This window comes from Podarcis melisellensis, assembly GCF_964234715.1.
Source record: "Podarcis melisellensis genome assembly, chromosome: 10".
In the NCBI taxonomy this organism is placed as follows: domain Eukaryota; kingdom Metazoa; phylum Chordata; class Lepidosauria; order Squamata; family Lacertidae; genus Podarcis; species Podarcis melisellensis.
Window position 1 is genome coordinate 16094505 of NC_138542.1, and position 10164 is coordinate 16104668.

Here is a 10164-nt window from a genome sequence, read left to right on the forward strand (position 1 = left end):
GGTCTCCAGGGACTGAAGTAGGCATATAGAAAAGTGATGGTGCATAAATATAACAGGACCCAGTACAGAGTACAAACCTAGAATTACAGAATCATGGAAATGCAATGCAGAAAGAATAGCAGAAGAGTCTCTGACAGATACATCCCCCCCCCAACTTGCTCTGCTTCAGGACCCTTTGCCTATTGCTTCATTACAGAGGCCAGAATTTTGCTTCGTCTCATATTCAAGATTTTTGTACCTGCATTGTTGTGTATAAAACAGGGACTTTTCCATATTGTCTTCTAAATGGAGAAATTGATTATTGGTCTTGTGGAGAAGTTAGCTTGCTTGTCTTCAAGGTAAATGACTTAAGAGGAATATTCATAGGAAACTGCCTTGGGAAGAGTCAGACATTGACCCATCCACCTCAGCATTGTCTACCCTGACCGGCAGCATCTCTCCCGGGTTTCAGACAGGGAACCTTCTCTGCCCCACCTGGAGATGTCATCCAGGATTATTTATGAGGATGGTGATAATGCAAAGCAGATTGTCTAATCCTGTGCTATGGACACCCCTAGACTTGGGAGTCTTCTACTGCATTTCAAGGGATGTTGGGATTGTCTCCCTTTGGAAATGGGGCTGAACGAAGAATGACCCGATATGAAAACATGAACTCCAAAAGAGAGGATTCACCTGCAGACGGAACAGCAGGTGCTTCCAAGTTCTGAAGAAACATCAGAAGGGGCAAGTTTGGCCCAGGGTCAAGGCCCAGGGTTGCCACGGTAACAATGACTTGCCCTCCTTTGTGACATCTCTTGCTTCCCCTTTAAAAGCCACCAGCTACAGGTGTCCATTGTGGGTTAGTGAGGAGAAACAGAGAGAGAGGTGCAGGTTCTATTGGTGCTAGGAGAGTAAGCAGAGCATTTGGATTTAGATTTGGACACCATGTTCAGAGCGTAAGTAGTATTTCTTCCCCTTCTCTATGTCTCCTGGGGTGGGATCCTGGAATCCCCTGCACAGCCTCAGCCCCCTGAAATTGTCTTGACCAGTCACTCCCCTCCCAAAGAGCTCAGCTCCTCCACACTCTTTCCCTGCCTTCCTATTTCCTCTCCTCTCCTCTCCCATCTCATCAATTACATTCATTGTTTACATTCATAGGCCAGCTATCCTCCCAGGAGCTCAAGATGGCATACCTGGTTCTCCCTGCCACCAGTTTTTACCCTCACATCAACCCTGCAAAGTAGGCTAGGCTGAGGGAAAAAAGACTGGCTGAAGGTCAATCAGTGAGCTTCACGAAGATTTGAACCCTGGTCTTCCAGGTCCCCCTAGTTCAGCACTCTAACTACTACATGTCTCCCACCTCCATCTTCCATCTCTCCGTCAAGCCCTTTCTGTGGGTCTCTGTCTGTAAGCAAGACTCCACCACCTTCCTCTCTCGGCAGCCCAGTGTTGTTCTGCTCGTCTTCTTGGACCCCTTGATGCTTGGAGGACCCACCTAGCAGTCTCCTCCCTCTCTGGGCAGGGCTGTCCTTCAAAGACTGGGCAGAGGCACCCTTTAAATGCTGGCAATGCTTCTCTTTCCTTTGGGGTGGAGTGTTGCAATCCCTCATGGGATATAGCATAGCAGGAAAAGGAGAGCAAAGGCCTGTTTGATCCAGTGGCCAACCAGATGTCTCCAGGAAGCCCACAAGGAATAGCCCAATCCTGTTAATGGTCCTCTAACAGGTGGCTTCAGTGGTAGACTGCCTCTAAACCTGGAAGTTCTACATACTGCAGTTATTTCAGATCATAATCGCAAATATTGCACATCTTTTGGCTGCCAATTTCACAAACCAATTAAGTGTTATGTGAAGAAGTGCCCATTAATGTTAATGAATAACCCAAAGCTCTGCTATTCGATGGGGCAAAAATCTCTCCCATGTTTGTTTCATAAAATCTATATACCACTTCATCAGTGTTTCCCAACCGGTGTTCCGCGGCACACTAGTGTGCCGCGAGACGTGGTGGGAGGGAGGCGGGCGAGTCCGGCGGCGAGAGGCGGGGCGGCGGCGGCGAGCACACGCGGGGCGGCGAGCGAGCTCCCTCCCAAATCCCATCGCCGCTCGCTTCGGCCGGCCGCCCCGTGCTCCGCGCTGGTGTTGGCAAGTCTTGCGCACCGGGGGATCTCCCCCCGGGAGCGCAAGGCTTGCGGGCGGCAGCTGGCAGCGCGGAGCACGGGGTGCCCTTCGGAGGGCTCCGCGTGCTTCGGGCAACAGGCTGCCGCCCCAAGCCTCGCGCACCCAGCGGGAGCTCCTGCCGGGCGCGCAAGGCTTGCAGACACTCGCCCGAAGCACGGGGAGCCCTCCGGAGGGCTCCCTGTGCTTCGGGCAACAGGCTGCCGCCCCAAGCCTTGCGCGCCTGGCAGGAGCTCCTGCCGGGCGCGCAGGGTTGCAGACACTCGCCCGAAGCACGGGGCACCCTCCAGAGGGCTCCCTGTGCTTCGGGCAACAGGCTGCCGCCCCAAGCCTTGCGCGCCTGGCGGGAGCTCCTGCCGGGCGCGCAAGGCTTGCAGACACTCGCCCGAAGCACGGGGAGCCCTCCAGGGGGCTCCCTGTGCTTCGGGCAACAGGCTGCCGCCCCAAGCCTTGCGCGCCTGGCGGGAGCTCCTGCCAGGCGTGCAAGGCTTGCAGACACTCGCCCGAAGCACGGGGCACCCTCCGGAGGGCTCCGTGTGCTTCGGGCAACAGATGCCACCTCAAGCCTCGCGCGCCTGGCGGGAGCTCCTGCCGGGCGCGCAAGGCTTGCCCACACTCGCCCAAGCACGGGGCACCCTCCGAAGGGCTCCGCGTGCTTCGGGCAACAGGCTGCTGCCCCAAGCCTCGCGCGCCTGGCAGGAGCTCCTGCCGGGCGCGCAAGGCTTGCAGACACTCGCCCGAAGCACGGGGCACCCTCCGGAGGGCTCCGTGTGCTTCGGGCAACAGGCTGCCGCCCCAAGCCTTGCGCGCCTGGCGGGAGCTCCTGCCGGGCGCGCAAGGCTTGCAGACACTCGCCCGAAGCACGGGGAGCCCTCCGGAGGGCTCCCTGTGCTTCGGGCAACAGGCTGCCGCCCCAAGCCTTGCGCGCCTGGCCGGAGCTCCTGCCGGGCGCGCAGGGTTGCAGACACTCGCCCGAAGCACGGGGCACCCTCCGGAGGGCTCCCTGTGCTTCGGGCAACAGGCTGCCGCCCCAAGCCTTGCGTGCCTGGCAGGAGCTCCTGCCGGGCGCGCAAGGCTTGCAGACACTCGCCCGAAGCACGGGGCACCCTCCAGAGGGCTCCCTGTGCTTCGGGCAACAGATGCCACCTCAAGCCTCGCGCGCCTGGCGGGAGCTCCTGCCGGGCGCGCAAGGCTTGCCCACACTCGCCCAAGCACGGGGCACCCTCCGGAGGGCTCCGCGTGCTTCGGGCAAGAGGCTGCCGCCCCAAGCCTTGCGCGCCTGGCAGGAGCTCCTGCCGGGTGCGCAGGGTTGCAGACACTCGCCCGAAGCACCCCCCGGAGGGCTCCGTGTGCTTCGGGCAACAGATGCCACCTCAAGCCTCGCGCGCCTGGCGGGAGCTCCTGCCGGGCGCGCAAGGCTTGCCCACACTCGCCCAAGCACGGGGCACCCTCCGGAGGGCTCCGCGTGCTTCGGGCAACAGGCTGCTGCCCCAAGCCTCGCGCGCCTGGCAGGAGCTCCTGCCGGGCGCGCAAGGCTTGCAGACACTCGCCCGAAGCACGGGGCACCCTCCAGAGGGCTCCCTGTGCTTCGGGCAACAGATGCCACCTCAAGCCTTGCGCGCCTGGCGGGAGCTCCTGCCGGGCGCGCAAGGCTTGCCCACACTCGCCCAAGCACGGGGCACCCTCCGGAGGGCTCCGCGTGCTTCGGGCAACAGGCTGCCGCCCCAAGCCTTGCGCGCCTGGCGGGAGCTCCTGCCAGGCGCGCAAGGCTTGCAGACACTCGCCCGAAGCACGGGGAGCCCTCCGGAGGGCTCCCTGTGCTTCGGGCAACAGGCTGCCGCCCCAAGCCTTGCGCGCCTGGCAGGAGCTCCTGCCGGGCGCGCAGGGTTGCAGACACTCGCCCGAAGCACGGGGCACCCTCCGGAGGGCTCCCTGTGCTTCGGGCAACAGGCTGCCGCCCCAAGCCTTGCGTGCCTGGCAGGAGCTCCTGCCGGGCGCGCAGGGTTGCAGACACTCGCCCGAAGCACGGGGCACCCTCCAGAGGGCTCCCTGTGCTTCGGGCAACAGATGCCACCTCAAGCCTCGCGCGCCTGGCGGGAGCTCCTGCCGGGCGCGCAAGGCTTGCCCACACTCGCCCAAGCACGGGGCACCCTCCGGAGGGCTCCGCGTGCTTCGGGCAAGAGGCTGCCGCCCCAAGCCTTGCGCGCCTGGCAGGAGCTCCTGCCGGGTGCGCAGGGTTGCAGACACTCGCCCGAAGCACCCTCCGGAGGGCTCCGTGTGCTTCGGGCAACAGATGCCACCTCAAGCCTCGCGCGCCTGGCGGGAGCTCCTGCCGGGCGCGCAAGGCTTGCCCACACTCGCCCAAGCACGGGGCACCCTCCGGAGGGCTCCGCGTGCTTCGGGCAACAGGCTGCTGCCCCAAGCCTCGCGCGCCTGGCAGGAGCTCCTGCCGGGCGCGCAAGGCTTGCAGACACTCGCCCGAAGCACGGGGCACCCTCCGGAGGGCTCCGCGTGCTTCGGGCAACAGGCTGCTGCCCCAAGCCTCGCTCGCCCGGCAGGAGCTCCTGCCGGGCGCGCAAGGCTTGCAGACACTCGCCCGAAGCACGGGGAGCCCTCCAGAGGCTTGCGGACAGCTTGCGGACAGCTTGCGGAGCCCTCCGGAGGCTTGCGGACAGCTTCCTGAAGCCCGGAGAGCGAGAGGGGTCGGTGCGCACCGATGCCTCTTGCTCTCCAGGCTTCAGCGAAAGCCTGCATTCGCCCCGTAGGGCGCACACACATTTCCCCTTTATTTTTGGAGGGGAAAAAGTGCGTGCTATGGGGCGAAAAATACGGTACTTTCTTTGTGTTTATTTGATGCCTATTAAAGAGAGTTACTTTATATATAGTCAATATAGGCACAGAGTTAATTTTTTAAACATTTTCTAATGGTGGTGTGCCTCGAGATTTTTTTCATGAAACAAGTGTGCCTTTGCCCAAAAAAGGTTGGGAAACACTGCACTTCATTATGTATATATACATCTCACACCTCAAAGCGGTTTACTAGAAGGTAAAACAATGTCGACAAGGCCTCGTTCCTGTCAGCAATCATGCGGCAGTATCCTGCACTAACTGCAGCTTCCAGGTCAAACACAAGGGAAGCCCGACGTATAGTGCATGGCATCTAGTCTTGAAGCAACCAGGGCATGAACTGGGGTAGCCAGGCTCTCTCTGTCCTGGAATGGCAGGAGCTGGTACCTCCTTTCTCTCCAAGCCCTGAATGCTCTTGGCTGCCTCTCTGCAGCTGTTATGAAGTCCTACAGTTCATTCAACTGCAGAAGGAGGGAAGGAATTGGGAGGGATGTGCTGGCAATTCTCTATTGGGCTAAACGTATTTCTGTTCTGCATCATCTCTTCTAGGCTCAGGAGACTGAGAAGCTTCATGCAGCCAGAAAGGAGCAATGAAGTGGCCCCGCTCCAGCACAAGGAACAGCCTGTGGCCAGTGGCGGAGGAAGCCAGAACATCAAAGAAGACGGGCACCCAGAGGAGGAGCGATCTGCCCACCGTGACAGAGCGATTCGCCCTCCTAGGGGTGCCATCGGGGGTGCCCAATGCTCTAAGAGGTGCCATCGCCTCAGAAAGAACAGAAAAGTGGCCCTGCTGCAGCGCGAGAAGAAGCTTATGCCTCCAGGTGAGGAAGTTCCCCCCGCGCCATTTTTGGAAGGGTAGGAATAAGCTAGGGTGGCAGCTCAGGGTATAGGATTTGTGGGGGAGGGGAAGCTAGTAAGAAAAAACCAAAAGAGCCAGAGTGCTGGATCCGACCCAAGGTTCATCTGGTCCAGCATCTGGAAACCCACCCCAGTGGCCAGCCACTTTTGTGGGGTTGATGAAGATGCTATTGACTGAGAGAGGAGAGGAAGCATTTCTAGTGGAAGCAGGAGGCGGAGGCAGCTGGTAGGACAGGGCAGGGGGACAGTGGTCAGCTAGAGGGCCACATTCTCTTGTGAGCCGCATTCGGGGGGCTGCAGGCCAAGAGTGGCCCCCAAGGCCTGGGGTTTGCCACCTCTGTAGGAAGAGTGTAGAAGCAGGGGAATTGAGAAGATTATTGCAACAATCTGGGAAGCTGCAAAGAGAGGAACTAACCTGTCCCCATGTCCTTCTCTTGTTGCAGTTGTGACAAAGCTATCCCAGATCTTCCTGGAACTCGAGGTTAGTAGTAGGGGAAACAAAAGAGGAGGGAGTGGATCCCCCAGACCCTCTGCCTGCTGACTGTGGTCTCTGCCCCCAATTCTGCAGTGGCATGTGTTCCTGGGGTGTCAGGATGATGCCAGAGGCATGTCCTGCCCTCTTCCCTGGTGCTGCCCTTCCACCTCTGCCCAGGAGGCTGCAGAGCCCATGGAGGTCCTCTGGGGCAAGGGATTGGGCCCAAGCCTGAGGGAGGCCACTCTTTCCTGGCTTGGGCCTCCTTGTGGGCTCTCTTGCACCAGCTAATGGTGGGTTTTGTAGTGTCAGAAAAGGCGTCTGATGCAGCTTTCTCTTTCCTCTGCAGAAAGCAACAGCCGAAGATCAGCTGCCAGAACCCAAAGAAGGTAAATGAATCTGCACACCTTGGGGACTTTTCACTTAGGCCTTCTTGCTGTATTTGCTGTGCCTTGCAGGCCTTTTTCACTTTGCCTCAGTAGGTAGGGCCCTGACTGACTCCAGCTACAAAAGCTGAGGTGGCTGAACTCTTGGGTTTGGGTTTGCTTAGTTGAGAAAGGCTGTTAATTCAGTCTCTCTTTTTCATTCTCTTCCAGAGGACATCATTGTCGAAGATATAGAATGACTTTGATTTGGAGAATCCTTTCTTGGATACACAAAGTCTCTCTTTTTCATTCTCTTCCAGAAGACCTGCTTATTGAAGACCTAGAATGAGCTTCTGGTGTGCTGCACTCAGAGACAGTTCGAGGGAAGGTGTTCTGCTATGGTGGATCACACCCTATCGCGGAAAAAGAGAGTTAGGGGAGAACGAGAGCGATGAGATTGAGATTGAGAAGAGCCAGGAGAGGGATAGGCAAGACGACGCGAGATTGCCTTGAGAGTTGGGAGGAGAGAAACTCAGGAAGGCGAATGAAGACGGGGAAGGAGGAAGAAAGGATTGAAGAGAGGTGAAAATGGCGGGGACAAATGCTGACTGCTGACTCACCCTTACCGTGCGAGGAAGAAACTGGAAACAATGAAAAAAATTAGTCCTTTTGGGGATGAAGTCTATTTAGAACTCTAAACCTCAGAATGTATCATAAGTTGGTATCATAGTGACTTTATGATGTGGAGGGTCTTAGTATCTCACTGCCAAATTTCATCCACCATATAAACAAGCAGGGAGGAAATCTGGAGTCCAGGGATAGCACGACACCTCTTCTTCTTTGGCGATCCCTCGTAGCCGAGTAAGATTGTCTTCCATAAACACGGTTTTAACAATGAGTCCGTAAGTGACTGTGGAGGCCAATTCTGGATCCACACATCCTTCCATAGTGGGGACATTGGTTTCCGGGCAGAAATTGGTCACGGTGTGGATTTGCCAAGCGTGCCTTCCTCTTAGAACATTTCTCCCCTGCGTCCTGAGTTCGAGTGCCTTCAAAGCCCATGACACCTTTGGTAAAGGCTGTTCTCCAATTGGAGCGCTTGCAGGCAATTGTTTCCCAATTGATGGTGTTTATACTACATTTTTAAAGATTTGCCTTGAGACAGTCTTTAAACCTCTTTTGTTGACCACCAGCATTACGCTTTCTACTTTTAAGTTCAGAATAGAGTAGTTGCTTCGGAAGACAATAATCAGGCATCCGAACAGCACGACCAGTCCAACAAAGTTGATGTTGAAGCATCATTGCTTTGACACTGGTGATCTTTGCTTCTTCCAATACATTGGTAGTAGTTCACCTGTCTTCCCAAGTGATGTGTACAAATTTTCAGAGACACTGTTGATGGAATCTTTCGAGTAGTTGGAGCTGGTGTTTATAAGTGGTCCATGTTTCACAAGCATACAGTAAGGTTGGTAGTACATTAGCTTTGTAAACAAGCATTTTGGTGTCCCTGCAAATGTTTCAGTCCTCAAACACTCTGCACCTCAGTCGGGAGAAAGCTGCACTTGCAGAGCTGAGCCAATGCTGGATTTCGGCATCAGTGTCAGTCCTTGTGGAAAGATAACTGCCCAGGGTCTACATTGGTATCTGTTGCCTCTGTAGATCATGCCACCTGAGGCCTCACCTTGCCTCTTGGTAGGGCCGGCCCTGGATCAGGGCCCTGCTCTGTTGCCTTCTGTGATGCCAGTGTTGTGCTCCACTATTCCACTTGCTGAATGTGTGGGAACGGGGTCCATGGTGTCAGCCGCCAACAGCAATCCCCAAAACAGGGATTTCTGTGGGTGAGAAGGAGCTAAGCTAGCCTGTGGCATCTTGGATCCTGAACTGGGGCAAACCATGTGCTCTAAATGCAGATTTGACTGTTATTCCAGCATTGTACATGGAGCAAGGGGCGCAAGGCTGAGGTAAAGGCTCTCATAAGGCCATCTAGCAAATTTGGGGCTGGACCAAGCTTTCAACTATGAGCTTTCAGCCCATAAATTTAGTCACAATACTTATTCTGGCTCTCAGTCTGGAGCGATGAAGCATGTTTAGTGCGTCACTGAAGCCATAGAACAATTTGTCCTGTTTCATACATTGCAATTAGGAATAATATGTCTGGAGATGATTTCATAAATATCTTATCAGTTTCATCTTGGGACCTCGGTTCCATTTCTGCAACCTTCTCCTGATTTTTACTGTTGGTTTTTACGATTCCTTTTCCACTTACGAGCGCTGGAAAAGAAGAGCAGATGATGGATTGCTTTCATGAAAGTTTTCCAGGCAAGTCTCACTTTGAGTTTAAATGCACAGTGCTTTTTATAGGTTGTGTGAATCATTTTAAAGTTTCTCCATAAATTTCAAGCCCTAAAGACCCTTCACACTAGTTATTGTTTGTTTGTTTACTTTTTTTTTAATCCCTTGATGGCTGCTCCTATTCACATTATTAGCTGTGGGTGAAGTATAATTTGTTTTGGCTCAGAAAATGTATGCTACAGAAATGCCAGGGCTTTTCAAAATGTGTCAGAGCTGCTGGCTCACATTTGCACAAGCCAAGAAAAACTATAACAAAGAGCATAACAATGGCTTTTGAACTTCTGTTGGGGAGGAAGAAAATCCATCTTTCTATGTCATACGTTCAAACTTGACATACGTTCCCTACCCCTCAGAAAAAGATTTGAGTGAAAGCGCTGTCTCTGATGTCGCTCTCCCTCTTCTGTTCTCTCTCCTATCTGTGGCCAGCCAGAAGAGCTGGATTTTCACACTGAAAATTTAGAAAGTACAGGATGAAGGAACCAGGAAGGTGGCCCTCCATGTGTCCCTGTTTTCCAAGGACAGTCCCGGATTTACAGAAGCCTGGAATGTCCTGCTTTTCCTTAGGATGTCCCTATTTTCACCAGAGAAATGTTGGAGGGTATGAAGTTCTGCAACCCCTGAGCCAAGGAGATACAACCTTTAGAAGACATCTGAAGGCAGCCCTGTAGAGGGAAGTTTTTTTGATGTTTAATGTTTTATTATGTTTTTATATCTGTTGGAAGCTGCCCAGAGTGACTGAGGCAACCCAGTGGGGTATAAATAAATAATTATTATTATTATTGAATTGGGTGTCCCTATTTTCATTGGAGAAATGTTGGCGGGTATCAGCTTGGTAGGTTGCAACTTGTATATGCCTGATTTATATAAAGAAGCCTTACTGTACTGAAGATATGAGCAGGTAATGTAGGAAATCATACTCCTTTTATTCCAAACCTGCTGGTATAAAGCTGTACATGTTTGTTGGGCCACGTACTGTGTCAGGGCTGAGGAGGGACTGCTGGAGTTTGTTTATTTAGGGCAGGGGTCAGCAACCTTTTTCAGCCATGGGCTGGTCCACTGTCCCTCAGACCGTGGTGGGCCAGACTGTATTTTGAAAAGAAAAAAAAGAACAAATTCC